The 23,832-nt window shown below is 34.4% G+C and overlaps 1 protein-coding gene across 3 annotated transcripts in view; it reads left to right on the top strand.

The window, feature by feature from the left end:
- Window positions 1-18,236, top strand: part of NETO1 (neuropilin and tolloid like 1) — an 83,303-nt gene extending 65,067 nt beyond the window's left edge. For 2 of the 3 annotated variants that reach the window (XM_036397217.2, XM_036397208.2), the window contains exons 11-12: window positions 532-5,244; window positions 8,077-18,236. The gene's annotated coding sequence lies outside the window, so the exon portion shown is untranslated. The remainder of the gene's footprint in view (window positions 1-531; window positions 5,245-8,076) is intronic. The other variant, XM_054516591.1, reaches the window with a different exon arrangement.
- Window positions 18,237-23,832: the final 5,596 nt, after the last annotated feature.

The following is a 23,832-nucleotide window of genomic DNA, read 5'->3' on the forward strand; positions in this document are numbered from 1 at the left end:
AAATAATCCATTAATGGTTTTATTGCCTGTAGATAGTTTAGGTAAATATTTTTCTGCATTTTTTTTTCTTCAGAGAGAGCATATTTTAACTTACTTTTGATTTCAGAAAACTATTCATGCAGTCATGCAAACTCTGAATGGAAAAATCTATAATGAACAATCTCAGCTCTCTGAAAGAGTGGACAATTTTCCAATTTATTTTAATTGCCTTCATGCAAACCTAAGAAGTATAGACATATCTGACCTCCTTAGCAAGACATTCCCATTGCACAAAAATATATTTCTTTTTATAATTTGGTTTCTGGCCACAAAGTGCTCCTTAGTTATTAAATGTATTTGCAGATATGCTGGAAACTTGAGGAAGAAATTAGTTCCTGAGATTGTCCTTTTGTTTATTTATCTATTTATTTATTTAAAGTCATAGTTTTCTTTAAGTTGATCTCTGTCTGTTATTTACTTCTATGTTGTGTGAAATGTGGAAGAAGATTTACATTGAACTTTTGTTATATGTACGTTGTTTTCATTATGTAGACTGCTTGAGAATAGTGCGCTCCTGGGTGATTTTGAACATGCTACAGTGAAATGTGAAACTATCGTCCTTGGAAACACCAGCTAGAGGTTTTATGGACTCTGACCAGCTATTCTGAAAAAATTCAGCAGTGTTGAGTAAAATTACTAGAAGGCAATAAGACTTTGGTTATTATGCTTATCAGTCATTTATCTTTTTGTTTTTCTCTCTTCTTTTTGTTGCAAGTAAAATTCCCAATTTCAGGAACAATTTATTGAAATCAGGTATTTAGCCATTCATAATCACTTCAATAGAAACGTTTGTTGGATGAGCATCTAGCAATATGACTGAATTTGACATTGAGAAATTAATCTGCATGTATGTTACTGAATATTTGAGTTGGCAAAAATCCCTTTATTAGATACATTGTAAAAAGCATGCATTCACAGTTATTGCTGTTACTGTTCCATTTCTGTGTCATATGCTTGCTACTTGTAACTTTTATATAAAATACATAAAATAATGTATAATAATTTCGTACCTTGAGTTTAATGCAATGTTTTCTTTTACCTAATTTACCAATCCTCAGGAGATTAAGCTCAAAGTGTAGTTTCTAGGAAGTTGAAACACAGAGCAGAGAAACAACTGTCTCTCATCCCTCAATTACTGAACAGAATACATTAATTTTTAAAGATTTAAATTAATTCATAATATGTTGATCACCTAATTTCAGTTAAAAGGTTTGTGATAATCTATGTATTCCATTCTGTACTCTTAACTAATTTATTTCCATGGCAATTATTAGGAAGTTTGCTTCAGTACAGTAGAGTAGCAGATTTTTATCAGTTACACAAATCTTATGGTTGGGTTCCAACTTTAGAAATACAGTCATAAACCGTTTCCTTATGCATGATGAAATTATGTTTGTAATTCAAGCTGTAAGTATTAATAACCAACACCAAAATCAAAATTGAGAGGTTACTTTTTTATAGAATTACTATAGGTGGAAGAGCCACTAGGATGTAAAGTTGAGAGCCTCCTCATCTAAGAACTCAATAGCCATGCACAAAATCATCGTTTCATTATCTATTTAAAGTCCATCTTTCAAGTTCTCTTCCAAAACAAAGCTCAGCTCCTTCTGAATTATCTTGTGTCACTCATGGTTGTTAGGTTTTTCTGCATAAAAATATTGCTAGATTTACTAGAAAAATTATAAAGAATTCCATCTATGTTCCTAAACTATAAGTACATGGGGAAAAAAGAAAACCTAAAAGACTGACATAAAAAAAAGATGATCTATATGAGCTATTTAAACATATTATATAATACATAATTTGCATAATTAAAATACAGAAAATCTGATTTCTAAAACTGTGACATGAGAAGAAGGGTTTCAGGTATTTGACTACTTTTATATTTACAAGGTATTTTACAGCTATTTTTTTTCTTGAATGATTTGTTTGTTTTCACATATTAGCTGAAAAACAGTCCTTGGTCTTCTGCAGTCTTTTGAGAGTCATTGAGTCATCCCTCAGTTACATGGGTTTGCAGCATGCACTAATAGTTCATTTCCAGAGCAGTATCTCTTCACAAGTTCATACGATTTATCACTGTTTTTTTCCTTAACCTTTCCAAGTCCTAGCTTATCCTCCCTTTTTTAAGTATACATTAAGATATTTGCCACATCCATGATTAAAATGGATGCACCCATGCATCCCTTATAAAATAAAAGTAGAATTAAAGGCTTGCTAAAAGAAATCCAAATACATGCAGACACTTGTATGTACATTTATAGATATTTAGTATTGGAGATAGTGTATAGAATAAGGAAAAATTTAAATATTAATTTAGTTTTGAGTGAATTATATTGTTCACACATAAAAATGCTGAACTTGTTTTTTAAAGTTGCTGTATTATTATATCTAAGTGCCTAAGTCTCACTGTAACACAGAGTTTGTCTAGTCCCTCCTAGACAAGTACACAATAAAATTAATTTTAAGATTTTTCCGGTGAAGTGTTAACTGAAAGAACTGAACTGGACTGGAGAAGACATGGATATTAATAATTATATAGCATGCACACCCTTGCTTTCTTTTTAAAATATCTAATTGTGCCACAGAAAAAGGAGGGAGAAACATAAAATGCTGTGTAAATGGAACAAGTCAAGCAAAGTGAGAATGTTAATTCTTGATCCTGGAAACTCCTTTAGAAACATAGTGCCTAATAGCTAGGTATATCCTAAAACAAAAAACATTGTAAGTGCAAAATACATGTATACTGGGGTAACAGGGTCAAATTATATCTATTAAAATATAAACAAGAATAAATTCAAACACAGATAAAATGCTATAATTAAAATATTTAATTTACAGTAATTGAATTCTTTGTATAGTCAGTGTGAAGAATAACCTAGTCCACTATACGGCAAACAGTAAAGATAATATTTGCTTCTTATCACACAATAGTAGCATATCTTAATGTGATCTATGAAACTCAAAATATTAAAATAAAAGGGGTTGTTGCTGGGAGTAAACAGTTTTCCTTTCCTATCAGTATTTTTCATTATTATAAATCCACTTGTTTAAAACCAGAAGGAAGTTCAAACAAGTTTTAAATTTTATGGAAAGGAAGTTTGGGTTAAATTTAGGCAGCTGTATATGTTAATATTGTATAACCCAGTAAATTACTGTGGATTAGCTGAGCTGCTAGTCCTAGCTTCATGCATTTTTACCTCATGTTTGCCTTAAACTAAAACTAAGAATTATATTTTCTAGATAATTTTGGTTTGACTGGTGCAATGAGTGTGATCTAGAGCTATGTTGACAGTATGGTTATTTCTTACATACTTTTTAAAAATGAGGTTTTGTTATCATAGTGCATTGAAATATTGTTTATAGTTTTGTGGTCTGTTTTTTTCTTTTTTCCTCTCCATGGATACAGTATTATGGATATACTTTTCTTTTTGCATGATAGTTGAACAGCCACATCCAACCTTTTTTCTCTGCTCTGGGAAATATGGTCTTTTCAATTTGTCAAGGACTCTGCAGCATCATTTAAAAAACTCAGGAAGTTCATATTGTAAATCATCCTCACTTAAACTTTTTCTTTCTTCAAAATTCTAAAACAGCTTGGAAAAAAAATACTCTGATAAATGTTTGCACCTCATCCTTCAATTTTTCTCAAGTTTTATGCTGGAGATATTCTCTTGAACTTATCAACAATGTAGCCAGTGAGAGGGAATAAGAGAAAGTAGGAAGATTTCTTGTTAAAGAGAAATTGTTAGCCCCCACACCCTCCCACACCCCTCAAAAAAATCAGACAAAAGAAACACAGAAAGGTAGTATAATTAGAAGAAGAATATAAAGGACTTTTGCTCATACCTATTCCCAAATTTGCAAATATTTTTAGGACAGATAAATTCTTTAACCACCAAATAAAAGCATTCTGTTCATGTCCAGCTCTAAAAGACATAATTAACACTTCACAGAACACTGTCCTACAAACAAAATTTGGGTTTTTTGGTGTGTCTTCTACTTTATGTGTTAATCTCCCTGATACCACAAAGATATTTTAGCTGAGAGAGCACAGCTGAAGTATACAGGCTTATACAAAGGATAAAAGCTGCACCATTCAAAACTCTTTTGAACATAGAAGTCTATATCTGATCTGAAAATATCTCCTCATTTGTGGCTCAGCATTTGATGTGAAGTCTTACATTCACAACTCCACTGCTCCTCATCATTACCTTAGGATCATCTCTCTACTCTTTGATGATCACTTTACATCTTTATCACTTGCTGCCTTTCATTTCTGTCCACAGTGAGTTTAGTTCCAGTTTAGTTCTGTTCCCATCTCACCTCAAAATTCACTGAAAATGCTGGAGTCCTACCAGATCTCTGCCTTTGTGTTACCCTTGAATCCACCACTTCTTTTCCCATCTGTCACTTTAGAGCCATCTTAATCGTACCTTGTCTGCAAACAGCAAAACAAAAACATGAGATCTCAGCATATCCTAATCACCCTCACTTTATGTAAAACCAGAAAAGCTATGAGGGTGCACTGCAATGGACAGGAGGGTGGGCTCATTAGGGTGTACTGGGTCTGCATTTTAATGACTGTGCATCAGTGTTGTCTGGGCTGTCTACTTCCATGTGTTGGCATGACTGCTCCTGTGATAGCCATACCTCAGTTTTCATCCACCATTTTTCTTCTCCCAGTTAACACCATTGTCAAACCATGTCCAGCACTTCTAATTTTTCTTCTGTGCTGTATTTATATTAGTATGTATCTCCACACAACATAAATCTATGTCCTTGCCTCCTTCACATACCTATTAAAACAGTGCACAGCCTGGCAAACACCTGCCGATGGTGTGGCAGAGGTAAGGTAAGAACAGCAAGGTAAGAACATCAGCTACCAGAAGAAGCAGGAGTTGCTGCTTCCATCCATTTTCTTTCCCAGGAAAAAGAATTGTGCTGATCCACAATCTCCAAACAAGGTCACTATGGGAAAAAAAGGGAAGCTGCTATCCCCTTCAAGCAATGGATCCTAGCTGGGAGAAGAGACATAAATTAAGATGCCCATGATGAAAAAATGGAAAGAATAAGACTGCTTAGACTTCTCAACCAAAGTAACAGGCCTGATCAACTCTGTGCAGCATCATTTCACCCCTTCATTCTCAGATAAAGGAAAACTGTGTTTCAAGTCTTTATCCCAAGGAGAAGGATGCTACAACTGTGAGTACCAATCATATTCAGACCTCTGGAAGGACATAAAGGCTTCTTTCATAAATGTAGGCAGACAAAGACTTACTGGGCCTATGAGGGTAGTCTTGTGCTGCTACATGCAGCATCTGTAACATCGAGTTATTTAGATCTTTTAAGTATTCCATTCTTCAGTCAGTCCCGCAGAAAGGTACACAGTAAACAGACTAAGCTACTTAAAAAATGTTGGCTTTACAGGAAAGCAATTACTTGGTATTTAGTTTAGTTGGATGTAAAAATACTTGTGTGAAAAAGGTCAGCAGCTATAGTGAAAAAATAGGTGCTTTTCTTTTTCAAAGATGCTAGATTAATGTATCTGGTTAAATGAACCATTCATTTGGATCAACTGCATCACTAAATGAAAACACTTTTCATCTGAGATTTTACTTGTAAAACTGCAGTGTCTGATTCATACTTTAGTCATATCCTTCTTCTAGATCCAGTTTTTTTCTGAGTTCAGTGAAACTTTTAGTTAGGAAAAATCAGTTTGTTGAAAGTTAATGATTTCCACTATCTTTAGTGAAGACAAAAATTTGATTTATACTGAGTAAGGAGAGCTGCATTCTCATTTCTCTGTGCTAGAGGATTTTTTAATACAAGTCATCTACTCCTTCTCTTTGTTTTAAAAATCAGTAATTTAAAGAAAATTTAATGTTCCATACTTAGGCTACCCATATAAGTTTGAAAAGAGAAGTAAACAATGAAAGAGAAGATTAGAAATATAAAGTAAGCTTATTTTCCCAATGATCAAAGCAAAAATAATATTTTCAGAAGTTACAGTTGAACCCTTGGTTCAACTGTATATACAAGCCCAATCCTAGCTTTCATTTTTAAAATAAATTTCATATAATCATAAGATAAAATTCAGCTCAGGAATATGAGTGATTTTATATTTGTATACCAATTTAAAATTAAAAATTTAACATTTAAAAATATGTAAGGTGCTGATATCCTTTATTTTAAGCACAACTTATTTTGCTGGTCAGAAAGAATTACTGTCTTTCTTTTTTTTCAGGGACAAGTCTCTGCATTTTGAGTTTTCCTTGCCAAATGGAAGACATTTTTAATTTCTTTCCAACATTTTCACTCCCACCTTCCACTGACTAGTTTTGGTGCAGAAAACACCCATGGGGTGATTTTGTTTGATATTCTGAGCATATCTGGCACCACTTTTGTAATGAAACAGTACATTGCAGCTCTGCCTGCAGGAAGAATTTCTTCAACTGTTATCTGAGTTTCATGGCCAAGATCCAGGCCCAGAGACTTGTGCTGTCATTTGAGAATAACTTCAGTGACATAAAGTATCTTGTTAACTTTTAGTATCTTGGTAGAAAGTCTACACTAATCTTGGCAAATATTATTTCACTGGAAATAATTTAAATCTTACATTTTTAAAATGTCAACATGAAATCTCCATTTGTTCATATCACCAGCTCTTTGATGATTGAAAAAGAGAGTGATGTTAACATGGAAAACTTTTAGTTCATAGCAGAAGGCAGCAAGGATTTTGTGACATTTTTATTAAATATGCAACAGTTAGATTTAGGATTTTTTTTTCCTTTAATTCAGCTAGGATTCTTAGTTTTACTCCTCACTTTTGTGATGCAAACTTCGTAGCCTTTATGTGTCTATCAGATTAGCATCTCTTTTGCAATTCAGTAGCTTACAGGGACTCAAAAAGAAAAAAATTCCTATGCTGGCATATAGTATACAGATTTATAAAAAAGTCTATCAAATGTCATTAGAGTTTATCTGGATCACAATGTGCTGCTAGAAAATTATTAGATTAGAGATGCATAAAAATAAAAATAGGAAACTACTCTAGAAGTTCTGCACAATTTTAGTTTTGTAAGATTTTATTATTCAACTGGATTTGGTCAAAAGAGAAATCTCAACAGGCATAAACTTTTATGGAAATCTCAACAGGGACATAAGCTTTATATAGCATGAAGTTTTAAACACACATCTGTTTGGAGTATATGGAGTAAAAAGTAAGAGAACATTTAGAAACTTTTTTAATGCTTGAGAAAATGAGTCCTTCTTCCATCTCAGTATTAATCAAACAGATTTTCCAAAAGCTCCTTTCTATACAGTCTGTGCATGGTGATGAAAACTCCATTTAAATGGGAGGTATAAAAAGCAATATTTAAGAAGGAACAGAAGTAGATCATGGCAGTGAAAGTGTTTAGAAGTATGGTGTGTGATTCTGAACCTAGCAAATACACCTTGAAATACTGCAAAATTAATCCCTTTGGTTTCCTTACTATAAGGTATATGATTTAAAGCTGTGACATACCAAGGGCATAAAGCTAATTAAGTAAATAGGAAATTTCTCTCTTAGAGTTCCTGAATCAGAATCTTGTCATTCGGCCTCTGAGGCTCAGCACCCTCTGCTGCTGGTGGCACTAAATGAGCTGATAGTTCAAAAGGCTCTTTCTGACAGACTCTTGTCATTTTTGTTAGGACTATAAAACCCACCTCCAGCTATGATGGTGATAACAGAAGTTAGTGGGTGATGAAAAATTTGGTTCAGATAACCTTTAGCATAGCTGTATTGCATTTTATTTGTCTTTACATTTTACCTAATTATAGTCGAAATGAGAGGGTAGCTAATTTAATTTGAAATACATTCTATCACTCTGGATTTTCTTTAGTATTCTTGAAATCTATTCACTTGATAAACTCCTATTAAATGTTTCTTATTTTATTCCATGGCTCAAATGACATTTCACTTGAGAATTAAGTTCTGAAGATTTAAATTTTGTTGTCTCACCTCGCCTCTTGACATTTATTAACATTTCAAAGCTCTCCAGCCTCTCAGGATCTGCTATCCAGTTTGAAGCTGATTTTTGTCAGTGCTGAATACCAGCCGTATCAGAAGAAAGGAGAAAAACTTTTCATCAGAAGATTACCAATCCATTTTCTCAATGAGAAGAGCAATCTGCGTACTAGAGCCATGTGGGGCCTTCTACTGCTAGGTGGAAAAAACCCCTAACATTTCAATTCACCAGACTGTATTTTTGCTATGTGAAAACAGTCTTTGTCTTCAATTTCAAAGCTTATTGAGGACAAAGTAGAAGTCAAAGAGGATGATAAGGGGAAAAAAAAAAAAGCAAAACCCCAGCAATGGTAAGTAAATAAATAATTGTACACTTGCACTTAAAATTAATGTACAACATAATTTGGAGTGGAGCCACTTCTGTTTCTTTTGGATAACTTGCAAATCTTCTAATGAGTTTATGGGAGTGTTTTTTGACCTGGATCAGGCATTGTCTGCTAACACTTTAGTTATGTTGTCTTCATCTACTTCTAAGATTTATGGACTCTCTACATTCCTAAATGCTGTTTAAAGGTGTTAGAAAGACAGTTCTGACAATTTCCACTACTTCACTTATTTTATAAATCATATCTAGATCATATATAGATCACAGGAACTACGATATGGGACTCCTGTTGAGCCTGGAAAAACATTGCATAGCTATGGCATCTAGTCAGTATTGTAATCATAGAGCATTGTTTCAAAAAGTGGGGCAAAATACAATGCTGTTTTATAATGTCACATTCAAGGATGCAATCCACAAAACCCTAGAAAAGGACCTTTTAGAGAAAAGGCAGTACAGAGTCACCTCTAAGGAGCTTTCCTTTGTCCTTTTTCATATGCTGATTTCTACAATAATAGCAAACGTGAAGGAGAAAGGGAGAACAAAAGCATAAAAGAGATTTTTTCTTTTATGATAATAGTAACGCATATCTCTGCATCTACTGCTTGGGTAATGTATTGTTTGGGGAGAATCCTGTGCTGATATAGGCTTTCAATCATAACTTGCAAGGATGATGCTTATGCAAGCCTTCCCCAAGATCGTTATTGAAGTTTCATAAAATTCATAAATGCAATAAACATGAAATGACAATATTGCAGCATTTTGACTTTGTTGGTTTCAGCAGGAAATTCATTCTACAGTTAAAAAATCTGCAGAAAGCTCAAGTTTGAACAAAAGTCATGAATCTCTCCCCACTCCAAGTCATGCATATTGTGGAGTTTAATACTGACTAATTTGTTAAAATGTGGTGCTTATGCTGACATACGCAATCAATTTTCTATTGTGACATGCTTTCCATCACTTATTATGCACTAATGAGAAATGGGAAATGAGGGAAATGAGATGATGAATAAGGGGTATGAGAGCAAACATGGGTATTGTATTACAAACACAGGAGTTTGTATGTCCCCAGACATCAGCTTGCTGAAAACTGCAAATGTGCCCAAGCTAATGCTGCAAGTATTTGGACTGATATTACACAAAGAAGTTGGACAGAGAAATACAAAGAAAGCCTTTCCTCTGTTTCCGGAATATTTTATGCTTGGCATTACAAAACGTATTTCAATTTATATGATGATGAACATACATTAAAAACACTTCTCTGTTCACTTTCTGAAGGTGCTGGTAGTGTTTTATTCTGGGGGAAAAATGATGCAGCTAAAATATCATGATGTTTAGGAAATATCTGTTCAACCAGCTCATAACTAAGGAAATTCCACCCTAACTTTATTTGTATTTCGTTACTGATTTCTGTGTCTTAAATCCCTCTTCATGAAAGTTAGTCAAAAGTATTTATTATCTCAAAGCTGAATCTTGGTTGAAATCTTGGAGAGTTGAACATTTTCTGGCTTAAGCACAACAGAAGCCAAAGGAAAGATGGGTACTTGCCATTTCCCCAAGTCTGTGCCACTGCAGGGAGACTCAGGAAGGAAACAGCCTCATCTGAAAAACTTCAGGAGTTTTTTAGACTCTTCAGCCTATCAGAAACCAAAGTACTGTAAATAAAGTCCCGCTTCTGTAAAATGCTTTTTTTACTGTCTTCAAAAAAAACCCAAAAAAACATGAGAGGCATGTTAAGGCTGTCTGACATTCTTCTAATTTATTAGTAGGTGATTGCTCATCTGCATTCATTTTCATGAAACTCTGAAACTGATCTGGGAAGTTTCAAGCTTAGCCTGCCACATGAAAGAAAATGGTCTCTAACCAATGGGCCAAGGAATGGGATGCCTCTTTGCTCCTTTCATTTTTCCTATTAATATAATGAATGTTTGTCTTTAAAAAGAAAAGGAATAATTCTCACATGAGTTATTTAACAGATAATTATACAAGAACAACTACAGTGTTGTGCTTCAGGCAATTAGTTTTAGAATTTTTTTCCATTAAGCTGAATTCACAGCTTCAGGTAGCAGTATCTGAAATCTTACCATTGAAGGCACTTTCTGATACTGCTTTTGTCTTTCCATGTTTAAATTCTGCTATTCCAATAGAATTTGGGAGCTCCTACTTCTGAGGGTTGTAAGAAAATCCCTAGAGAAAAAGAGATGCTTCACAACACATGCCTTACACAGCAGCCACCCCTCCTCTCCATGCAGTCTCTCTCACAGATGACCAAGGTCACAGAGGTAGTAGTAACCAGCAGCAGTTGGAGGAAAAAGACCCTGAGTGGGTGTTGGAAAAGGGAAACTGAGGTCTTTTCCTAGTGTATTATTGCTGCTGCTTTAACAGTAACAACTGATAAGTCAACTTGCAAACAGTAAAAGGGAGAGAAATTTTCATTTGTCAGGCCCTCCTTATATGAACTTACACCTTATCTGAGCTTACAGCAAATGCTGACTGGCAGAGGGGATTATAAACATAGTAGTGGTCCTTTCCTATCAACTAATCTTGCATTTTCACTCATTTTTTAGAGGACAGTTCCATATTTTTTGTGTTTAAATAGACCTACCCTGTCTCCAAGGTTTTTAGACACCTCAGGTTTTAGTGCAGGACAGGTTTTAAACACTTCAGTTGAGTAGTCAGTTTCTACTGGAAAGCTCAGTGTCCAGTATTGTTATTTAAATGAATTTATAGTCAAAACTACTCTCCTCATGAATACTTATTTCTTTTGATCCAGGTCAAAACAAACTCAATTGACTGCCTCTGTGGCGAATTTCAATAAATCTTTCTTATTTCTTTTGGCTAAAATGGGAAGATGAAGGAAAGAAGGTAGCATACTTTATCTGAAGTCAGTTTCTAATTCAATTAGAGCTTCATCTTGGCCCCATTGAACTCACTGGGCTTTTTGCCACTGAATTTAATAAGGTTAGAATCAGACTCATAACATGCAGTTTCTTATTTCTTCCAGATAACCAATTAAAATATTAAATATCTCAGGGTGAACATTTCCTTCTCGTCCACATGTTCTTTGATATTGTGTTATTGGTTTTTTGTCTGTCCTTCTGTAACTTTTAATTAAGAGTTCCTTTGTGTGTAGGCAAAGGGAGGATGCTTTATTTTAAAACTTTTTGGTTATGCTTTAGTTTTGATGGTTTCTAAAGAGAAAAAAAGCAGGAACATTATTTTTTTCCTAGTGGAGGTTTAATCTACCAAATGTGCTTGCTTGAGGATGAATTGGGAAATGAGATGATGAATAAGGGGTATGAGAGCAAACATACACTTTCTCTCCTCTTTTAATTTAATAAAGAAAAAAAGGGAAAAATGTATTTGATTATTAAGAATCCTTGTTCATCAGACTCTCCAGAAAAAATAAACCTCCATTATATTTAACAAAATGTTCATTGTGAAAACTAGATTATTATTACTGATAGTTGGATTAATTTCTGAAGCCTTATTACATTTATCCATTCATTCTTTTTAAATCTATCAGATCAGTGCTTACACCAGGGATAACTGAAAATAAGGCCTTTTGATTCAATTTTTTGTCATTGGTTGCTATCCCTGACAATACAGGTAAAAGGAATGTGATATCAGGGACTCAAGATTCAGATAAGAGCTTGTAGCAGGAGATGTGGGCAAAGCAACACCTCTAAAACATTCCTGAATGTTGATCTATTACACAAAGGAAGCTATTTCAGTGGTGGAGAGAAGAAGGGAAAGGGAATGTGGAGGCTGAGGGGGAGGACCCCACTGCTCTCTAAAACTACCTGAAAGGAGGTTCTGGTAATGTGGGAGTCAGTCACTTCTGTCATTTTTTAGTTAAAAGAATGTGAAGAATCGGCCTTAAGTTGTGCAAGGGAAATATTGGATAATATCTATCCAATTAGATATTATAAAAACATTTAGCACTGAGAATGATGGTTAATCATTGAAATAAGTTGCCCAGGGACGTTGTGGAGTCACCCTCTCTGGAAGTGTTCAAGAGGAGTCCAGGTTTCTCTGGGGATATGGTTTAGGGGTGATTATGGTGGTGTGAGGCTGATGGCTGGACTAGATGATCTTGGAAGTCTCTGACAATATTTATGATTCTGTGTGACTCTGGCTTGATTTTCCTTCAGATTTGTTCTGGTGACCATGTACTTGTTGGGTGGCAGAGTATGTATCAGTAGCACTGCCTGGCTAATACTAGAACAAAGATTTATTACCCTCCATTCAGGCAAATATTTGAAAATCCTAACTTTGCTCTAAGCAAAGGTTTTGCACTACAGTTATTGGTTTGGGCCTTAGTTGCAAGGCCAAAAATATGCTAGTTATCACTTTTCTGTGCACATTCACACAGCATATTGGTATATGCAAGATGGTAACTGAAGGCCTTTCTAGAGCATCTGAAATTAAGGAAAATTTAAATTTTTACTTCCGTTTAATAATATAGCAAGGGGATAGAAAGGAAGAAAGTAAAATTCCACCCAAAATATTGATGTGCCAAGTCAGGAAAACATTATTTTTAATTGTGTGATTAATTCTATTTTTTTATTCTAAAACCTAAATTAAAGAGTGTAGGGTGATGGATGCATGAGGGCAATTCCCATTCCTTTTAAGAATTAAACTATTGACTACTTACAAGGTTTTCTAATGACAAAATTGTCTTGCAAATTCATTATGGCCTTGTTTATTGATTTAACTAGGTCTCTAAGGAATATTACAGACTGATCTGAAATGCCTGTCTCATGTATATCGAAAGACTTAAAACTGCTGAAAACAACCTATTTGATGTCTGAATAACCTTTTCTATTGTTGACTTTATATTGGATGCTACCATGTCATTACCTTTTCCCTCTGATGAGGGTTCTTGAGTGTTTTCCTACACATTCTAAATTCCTTGCTCTAAACATAGAAGGGCAAGAAAGAACCTTTCTCAATTCAGCCTTTTGCTCTGAAGACCTCTCCAGTAAAGCATTTCCTCTTGACTGATATTTTTTTCTTTTGTCTGGAAATCAATGTACAGTCTTTTCTATGCATTGTACATCCTGGACAGCTTCCAGGTTTTGAAATCTTGCCAATGTCACTGTAAGACAGGAATGTAATATTTGTTTAGTTAAATCAAATGGGAACCACAGATCAAGATATTATTTATAATCCAATGGCACAGGCTAATTTTAGTAGCCGAGCTAGATATGTGTTAAGGAAGTAGTTGCTAAACCTTGCTTAGAGAGCTTTGATGTCTATTGATCTTCCTGATTGTAGCCACAGCCTTTCATATGAAAGTGATAAGTGGATATATTGAAAACCACATGAAAACAAATTAATGCCTTTTATTTAAACAAATAGATGGGAAATTATTTTGTCTATATTAGCTCCAGAAAACAGCATTTAAACTGTGCTAATTTTCTCTCTTTTTTCACCTGATCCAGGTGGTGGGATCCTTTCATTTTCTCTTTCAGACTATGGCTTGGATGAAGCAATATTGAATAAAATTAATTTCAACAAGAATGAAGGGATGGAAAAAAGACACTGAGTTAAACTGAAAAGAGTCCTTGGATTTGTTCAACAGAGTTGCAATTGGGGTAGTTTCTGTGCTACTAAATACTATATTCTAAGCTAAAGTAGTGTATCTGGCCAGAATTTTTAGATGGAGGAGAAAAAGGACTTAGGAGGACATGTTAGACTCTATTCAGGTGTTCCTTGATATTGGTCAATGACTATGTGAGTTTCAGATGTCATTAAAGTTACCTTGTATTACAAGCAAACTTTCCTTTGGCAAAAACTAGCAAGATTTGAAAAATTGCATGTTTATTTTCCAGCAAAGTAATAAGATTACTTTTATTTTCAATTCATCTAGGCAAAGAAAGAGGTAAAAATGACATCATTTTATTAAAATATTCAGATATTTTGGAGAGAAATATACGAGTCTATGATGATTCATACTGTGGATCCAAACAGGAGTTTTTTCTGTATTTTGGGAGAGTCCTTGGCTGAGCAAGTTTTTATTTATATATATGCAAAATAAACTTATTCCTCTGGAAAACTGATGTATTTTGATGTGAAGATTTAAGATCTCCTTCCATTATCTCTAAAATTATTAAGTATAAGATCTGTCAGCAGGCTTTTAAATTGCTTAAAACTAAATGTGAGTGGTCAAAGAGTATTGAAAAAATGTCACTGAAAAAAAGAAGTAAAACTGAAAGCACAAAACCTTAACATTTCACTGGCTTATTGGGAGGATGGTGACATGTTTGTAAGAATTTATAGATCAATAAATGTACTTATATTTTAATAGCAAATACTATTGAAATTATGGCAAAATTCCATTGATTTCTTAAGACCTAGATAAAACTTTATAAATATCCTTATCATAAGGTACATGGCAACTTGGATGTTACTATTTAGCAGAACAATTAGTAATTGGGTTAAAAAACATGCTTCAACTTTTGAGCCATTTTTGTCAGTATGAATAATTGTAAAATAATAAATAATGCTAATGGCAATTTAATGAAATGTGAATAGTGAATAGCACTAGAGATCTTTTGGAATGGCTGATCTATCCATCACTTTATCAGAAATGCAATTTTTAAATAGTAATATAATAAACTGTGTTTGTTTCAGATTTTTATTTTTATGTAAAATGGATCCTATTACAGATATCTTTTATATCTGATTTAATAACACTATTCTTATTCTATCCACTTACTGTCTGTCTGTCTTTCTGTCTGTCAAAGTTTGTACTAGTATAACATTCACAATTCATATCTGCAAGTTCAGAAAACTTAGTGGTACTATTGCTATTTGTAATGTCTTTCTATCCCTCTTCATTATTGAAGAACTGATGGTGCTTTGTTGTGCAAACTGAGAAAACACTTTGAAAAATGTCATGTCTCTCCTTATCTGTTAATTTTAAAAAGTACAGCAAAAACTTTATATATTTAAGTATGTTATAATTTTTTAATTTGCTCTTTGTAATCAGGCTCCACACTGATCTCTCCAAAAGCATCAACATTCATTGGTCAAACCAGAGTCAACACTGTATTTCTGAAGTGTGCCCTGAAAAACGTAAATTTCTTTGGCTCCATTTGCTCTTCCTGTTTTCTCATTAGGATGCCCAAGGATTTTCAATGAACTGGTGGGATTGACTATAACCAGGAACTGAAAATGCCTCCATTTAAAGTTTTCTTCTCACTGAAAAAGACCAAGACTTCATATTTCAAATTCCAAGTGGAATGACAATCTAAAGTGAACTCCTTCAGCTGAAATTTCTGGGATCTTAGGCACTCCAGGCTACTGGAAAGACATCGTGTTATTAATCCTGGATTAAAGAAGAGGATGGACTTAGGGCATGATCCAGAGCCCATTGTAGTCAATGGGAGACTTTTTCCATTGACTTCATCGGGGTTTGGATCAGGCCTTTACTACCTAAAATGAACAAACTCCCAGCAAAATCTGCTATAAGCAAGTGGCATCCTTTCCTGAGACCTTAGAAGATTCTGAAGACAATAAGACCCATACCTCACCCATGACTATGGCTGTGTGTGTGGCTCACTGCTCATGGGGAGCACCCAGTGTAGCTTAAAAGCAAAGAAAACCCTTTAAAGTCTAAGCATTGCTGGTCACATTCAGAATATTTGGTCTAGGAAGTAGGGATTTATGTTCATAAAATAAATTGTTAAATTACAATTAACAATGCTGATACATTTCTGAATATTTCTTAGTTTCTAGGGAAAAGGGGATTATTTAAGTTTAAAACTCCCAGAACTCTAGTATGTGAATTCTTGATGTTCAGAAGTAAAAACAATAATGTCCACAGAGACTTTACTTTCTGTCACCAAACCTGTAATGATAGTACTAACACAAAATCATCAACTAGTCTATGAAGAGTGATGATTTTCAAGGGTCTCTAAAGAATATTAATATGGTACAAAATTGAAGGCAAATAAAGGATGTATTTAAAATAAAAAAAAAAAAATAGAAGGGATTTGCAAAGTTCTTGTTTAGTACTGGTTGTTGTGAGTTTCTTAGAAAAAAAATCTCCCCTAACTCTTGAACCTGTGTATTTTCCAAATAAAAAGTGCTAATTAAGTAATGTAAATGTCTGAAATCCTGAATTCCTGATAATACAGGCAAAGCAATGGCTTCAGGGCTTTTGGCTTCATAGTCTTGATTAGTTACATGACATCTGACTTGGACATCTGCAGGACTGTCTCTGTCTGAGATGCCTCTAAAGATAACACTTTTGTAGCAGAAATCTTGTCAGGCTACTGCAGTTGTTCAATATTGATCTGATTGTGTCCCAAAATTACCTCTATCTCTATATCTGGTTATGAAAGAAACAAATATGGCAACTAAAAACCACTTTATATATTTGAGCACATATTTGCTTTCTCTCCATCCTCATGACACAAACTGAGAACCTTAAAACACTGCAATCAGCAGCAACCAAAATCCAGAGGTTGAACAGTGAAGTGGTTGATACAGCCTTTGGACTTCCAGAAATCTCTTGTAGCAGTAGAGAGAACTTAGACACTGCCAATTGTAATTTTCACAACTTCCAAGCAAGTGATTTACAAAGGGAAGAAGAGCTTGAAAGATTTTTGAAAGATGTTCTTAAATCCAGACACCCTTGATACATTCTTCTCCTTTTCCTCCTATGTGAAGGTGTTAATATTTTCTATTTCTTGCCAACACTCTGAAGTGATTGCTGCCTTGTACTAGTAGAAAGTTCTGTCAAAAACTGACATTTTTTAACAGACCATTTTGTTCCTCATTTCCTTTTTGTTTTATATGGCACCTTTGAAAGAGTTATTTGTAATGTTTAGTTAATTTTTTCTTTCTTTTTTACTTTTTTTTTTCTTATCAAAACAAATAAATAACATGGGACAGATTGTTGGTGCTTCTGAGGTAATTACATCTTTTACAGTAATTCCATAAGGACAGAGTTTCTTGGTTGACTGAAAGAGAACTTAAGTGGAAATAGACCTGCTTGAAAAATCTGTTTGGGAGATATAATGATACTCCTCAAGAATTTTTGCTGTTACATTTAATCCAGCTTTCTTTTCCCATTAGAAATTAAATGCATTGATCTTGCTGGTTTACCCAAATTTTGGGGAAACATTACGATCAAAGCATGTATTGTAATTGGGATTATTATTTCACCCTATAATTTGTTTTCTTATAAGAAGTTCAATGCCTTACTAGGTGACTCTTGTCATGGTTTGTATCTCCCCTGATTGATGTGATCCTATTTGATCCCATTTTTGCAACTTAAAATGCTGTATAGGTCAAAAATTCTATTTGAACACTGGAAAGATTCACCATTATATTTTCAATTTTCCACTTATAGTCTATAAGTCTAATTGATATGACTGTAGATGATAATGCAATTATACTGTAAATCTCTATATGTGAATTTTAGATACAGTTTTGAGGTTGACTTTCGGCCACTGGTTTTTGAAATTTGCTATTATATTGGATAATTTTAAAATTAATGTTAAGATTGTTCTTTTATATAATCTCTTCCCTTCATTGTACTATTTTCTTATTGCTAGTTCTTAGTTTTCAGCAATAACACTGATTAAAACTATTTATAGATTTCCCTCTGTAATTAATCTGTGTTCCTAACTTGCACAAGAATGTTTATAATATGCATCTTTATATTCTTGAAAAAGTTATATGTTAATACTGCCAAAATATTTTGGAATTGTTTTCCTTTAAGCTCTGTAAATTATTTCTGTCATTTATGTTAATATATTTTAATTCAATAAAAATAAGCTAACAAACTGTGAAGAGCACAAACTATAAAGCTCTCAACAGCTTTGACAAGCAAGAAAAGTCATGAGAAAAATAGGAATGGGGATTTGGAGGATCTGTTCTCTGAGTGAATGATGCTATAAAATAAGGACTTTATGGATGATGAGTTGCATCTCCAGCTTGAAAAAGAATCTGCATGTGTTTTACAGAGCATAAATTCAAAGTGACCAAATTACATGGCTGTCACTAAACTTTCTTTTCAGTTGTCTAAGACAAATCTCCTTTTTCCTTTACATCTGGTTTGGTTTTGAGGTTTTTTAAAGCACACAGAAACATGAAATGCAAGAATTCATTCAAGCACGTCACTGTGGTGTGGCAAATTGCTTATTATCCTGGTTCAGACAGTGCTCTGCAGAAAATTTATGTGTTATATCTACAAATTTGTATTATCTACAGACCACCTAAGACCTGCACTCTTAAGAATCTTTGACATGCTCTGTAGTTATCTATGAAATTATCATTGTTTCAAATATATCTGGAATACCTTATTGCTAGTTTCTCTTTTCAAAATAATGTGTATGCATTAGCTCAGAAGAGAGGTGAAATGGTTGAACATTAGAAAACCACGCTGATGGGCAAGATGGCATAGAAAATGAACAGAAAATTATAGGGAAGTGAATATTTATGTAGGTTTGTCTCATTGGTTAAGGTTTATTTGCTACTGAAAGTCACAAGCACACAGGAAAATAATTCCCCTCATGTACAAAAAGAGAGCAAATGGATTCTGATATGAAAATTAGTTACTTAAGCAGCTATTACATACAAGGTTATTGAACGAAGCATTGTTGTTGACAAGTGGTTTTGATTTTTTTATACATCATGTAATGGTTGAAGTAAGGGTATAAAACAATCCATTAATGTGTTGTGACATTTTTTATAATTACCAGAGAGAGAGAATTTTGATTTTGTATCAGAGCAGTGCATGTTAGAAGAAAAACCATATCAGGACCTCTTAATCTGACAATTTATACCCAGAAACAGAAAAATTATTTTGATTCACAGCTGAGATTCTCAAATTGATTTGTCCTAGGAAATCAGTTTCATTACTCAGAGCTTATATATTTCAAAGTACAAGCAGGAAATCAACAACATAGGAAATCCTGCGTCTTGAGAACTTGAGAGAAAGTCTCAATTGCCATACTCACCTACACAAGGGAAAAATACTGTTCCTGAACTGAGATGTGAAAATCTGCCACACACACACAAAGACATACAGACACTTAAACACCCTCTTCACACACAGTCAATACATTTGCTATTCACTATTTTGATGGCTCAGTTTCAGTACTTCTGGCATATCTTATTTCTGAGAGAATTTTTGAAAGAAAATATTCCATGAATTATAAGAACAACAAATAGAGATACGACACTGGCACATGTAAGAATAAGATTTAGGAACAGCTTCAGTTTCTATAGACTATGGCCTGAGAAGCACAGCTGTGCCCGAGAAACACAGGCTCTAAGATGGTCTGCAGATGTTGACTGTTCAGCCTTAAAACCTGCTTTTTTCAGATCAGAACTACAGTGGATAAACCACTTTACCTTGATAGCCACACACTGGGGTGTTTCAACAGTTTCATTGTGTATAAAAACTGCAATTTTTTGTGCTTACAGTGGGCCTCTCCTGTTATTTCTCTAGCTATTGAAATTCTCAAAATTAAATATCTTAATTTTTGCTTTCTTCCATATCCTTAGTAACTGGTTATCACTAATAAACTTTGAAGCTGAATTTCTGTATTGTTTTCAACTCATGTAAGCTACCAAGTGAAGTTGACAATTTTAAATGTCATGTGAACATGGTGTTGGAGAAGACAATTACTGCAATTACCAATTTAAATTTAAAATTCTCTTTTTTCAGTAGGCACTTAATCTCTCAGATGGAGACTGAGAGTGTGATGTTATTGAATTATTTTTAATAGAGAATAACCTGCCCATACATTTTTTAGGGTGTATTAGCTTGAAAACAATGATGATGAAAGGCAGTTTAAGTTTTGATGGATGGACTAGAACATTTTCATTTTGGTCCCTACAGCATGAAAATTCCAACCCCCCCAAACTTCTAAGGGCCAGAAAAGAGAAACTGTTGACATTATTTATTTATTTTGAATCCACTTCTACATACCAAACACTGAAAATACAGAATATAATTTTTTAAGGAGATATGACAGCTGAGTTATCAACTTTTCTTTATAATCTTATCAGGTAAAAAGAAAGCAAAGTTTCAAACACGTCCTTCATCTTCTCAGGTATTCATCTCTTTAAACTTGTGTGTGTTCTCTTTAAACTTCCTTTGTGAAGTTTATGGCACTCTCTTTTCCAGACTTCTCATCTATTTATTTTCCAGATTTGGCACAGAGGAAAAACATCAAGATGGATCTGATTTTGCATATTAATTGTTGGAGCACTAACATATAGCATAGGTGTTTCTGTTTTAGTAGGAGATAAATTACATCCTTTTGGCCTGTGGAAATACTGAAAGTACTGTAAACTTTCATGGTACCAGATGGTTTCTAATTATTAATGTCATTGCCTGGGAGATTGTTTTTAGTCAATGACAAACTCACATTATATTTGCATTTAAATGGCTCTCAGATGTACCCAATAACTTCTCAATACACTGTCAGTAGGGACACAGCTCCAATTCTGTACAACACCTTCACCAAAGCAGCTACTGGCCAGATGTCTGTGCATAAATTGAATGCACTGTGGCTCTAGTGATGTCTGGTTACCTTTTACTTCTTTCACCAAAACAGGGCTTTGTCCCCTCCCACAGTAAACAAACTTCTGTCTTTAACATGACAGCTTCTTACGTCTCTTTCATTATAGTTTTCCTTGGGCTAATGCATCCTTCCCTAATGAAGAGAATTACTTCCAAGTACTACAGGTGCTGTGCCTAAATATCTACGTAAAACAGAAAAAAATCCATTTGTTTCACTAAAGCTTACATCACAGTACTGCCCAAGCAGAGTCATTATTGCATCTCATCTAAAGTTGACTGAACTGTGGTTTAAAAATAAATTCTAATCAGTGCAGATTGACATCCTAGAATAGTGCACAAAACTGCACTTTACTTTAAAGGTGTTTGTGTTGCTGTGTTGTGTCGCTGTGAAACCTGTATAGGCAAAAATTTGGAGGATATGTTTAATGTAGAAGAAAAAGATATATTAAGCATTAGATAACTGTGTTCCCCTCAAACTTGTACACTACTGACCAGTGATATAGGAAAACTTTATTTGAATATTTTTGAATTTGACTATTCTAAGTTTTTTTTTCCTGTTTTCTATGATTTGTTGAACATGATAGTATGTTCACATGACTTTATGATATTCATGCAAAAACAATCCTTAAAATTTTCCAAATATAGCAGTTTCATTTGTTTACAAATTTACCGTAAGGGTTTTTTAAGTATATAATTTTATCATTAGAATTCATAAAGATGAGAAAAATATTGTCTTTTCAGTTCCATTATCCCAGATTAATGGCATGTCCTATAAATTTCTGAAAGCTCTTTCTTTTGATTTCTGTTTCAGTGACTGGCCATATATTTGTCTATCTTCTTATAGTTGGCTTTCATATTGTTACTGTTAAATACCTATTGTCTGCAAACAGCAGTGTCGTTTTACCACCACCTCAAATGCAATGGCAAGACATACTGTGAACAGTTTTCATGAACTGCAGAGGAGGTGAGCATGTTCTGATGTTAAAGGAATTGTAACATCGGTAATTAATTATTTGCATATATTTTATTGTTATACTATATGCTTTTAGTTTAGGCTTTTAGCCCACAGAATGGGGAGCTTTTCTGGGACACACTCTCAGTCTTGCTGAAGTCAATGTCAAAAGTCTCACAAAGCTCAGATTTCATCCCAGGTACCTTCATTCACCACAGGTGGAAAGGTAAATTTAGTGACAGGTCTTCTGTATTGCTCTGCTTGTTTTGAGGGTAGGGGTTTGAGATTAGCCAAATATGAATGCAGACAGCTGGGACAGGGCTGTTTTTATGAGTGTATGAGAATGAATCATATTCCGGATGAGGAAAACCAGCTACCAGAACTTCCACCGCCCGCACCTTTGAAAGAAATGCATACTTTGCAGAGGCACATTATTGTTGTAGGACTGGTGGCAGTAGTCCTACAGCTGTCAGCTCACATGACAAAGGATAGAGGCCCTATTGCAGCTGATAGTGATGGGAAATTTTTTTCCCTAACTTCAATGTGATTCTGGAAATAAATACTGGTCCTACATACAAGTTATCTATTTCGGGTTTTGCTCTGTTCCCCTTGCAGCTTTCAAGAAGGTACAGGCTTCTCTAGAGAGTGACTCATTCCATCCAAAGGCAAAGGTGAAGATGTGAGGGGTGATTCACCTAACTATTTCCTTCCATCCACTTGGAGAAGAATGCAAAACCTGACTAATATAGACAAGTCCAATAACCAGATCTTTAATAAATTGCTTAAACAGGATCTTCAAAATATCACGTTAAAAAAAATCTTGACATGTCTAAATATAACAGACAAAAATAAGTCTAAATTTAGTTTTAAGGTCAACCTTCAAATTCTCCTCAAATTTTCTAGATGAACAGGAGAGAATGATGAAAATAGTTTTCCTTGTTAAGTCTTGGCTCCTATGTAAGGTGCTTCCTACAGTGCAGGCTGTTTTCTCTTCCAATAACATTTTTAAAACCATCTGTATAAACAGGAGCTGTCAAGGGCAAAACTCTACTGGTGTCGATCAGACAAGCTGGGCAAGCATATGCTCTTTAATGCTGCGGGGATATAAATGCAAGCATTATCCCCCTGCTGTCTGTGAAGCCAACAGGCCTCAGAATATACATAAAATCATGGTTTACTTAACATGTCAGTGTGACTTGTCTGGTTCTAATAAAAAGCAATTTTCTTGTCAGTACTGTGATGGTTGCCTTTAGGGACATACATTTCTATAGCAGTGCTGTAGAAGAAAATACTTGTAATTGATCCAGACTAAAGGCTACACCTAGTTTCCACTGCTGTTGCAAAGACCCTGCCCTGGAAAAGGAGAGGACTTTTTTGTAAGTAAATATGTAACAATGAGTAAATAGAGAAAAGAAAAGCTGCTGTAGACACCAGATCCATGTCCTGCATGAGGAAAGTATCTCTGTCCAGCAACTTAAATTCCACATACACCTTTCAACTGGAAGGGCTTGGTGCAGGGCTCAGAAGCATTCAGAGGAGTGGAGCAGCTCTTCACTTTGGAACTCACAGCAAAGAAGAGCATTTACCGGGGTTGTGCTGCTGAAAAAGGACCAAAATTAAACAATCCCTTCCATGCATTGTGTCCTGCTGAGGAGCAATTTCATTTGCATTCTGTCCAATGTCAAGTGTGAAGTGTGTAGAAGGTGATGCACTTAAACTATTTCCTTCCATCAACATGGAGCGGAATGAAAAACATGACTAATATAGACAAGTCAAACAATTAGATCTCTAATAAATCTTTTAAATGGGATGTTCTGTAAATTTTTAAAGGGACATTTGAAGGCCCTTTTTTGAGGCATTTAAATGTCCCTTTAAATATTTGAGGCCTTTAAAAT

The sequence above is a fragment of the Molothrus ater genome, chromosome 1 (assembly GCF_012460135.2).
Source record: "Molothrus ater isolate BHLD 08-10-18 breed brown headed cowbird chromosome 1, BPBGC_Mater_1.1, whole genome shotgun sequence".
Lineage (NCBI taxonomy): Eukaryota > Metazoa > Chordata > Aves > Passeriformes > Icteridae > Molothrus > Molothrus ater.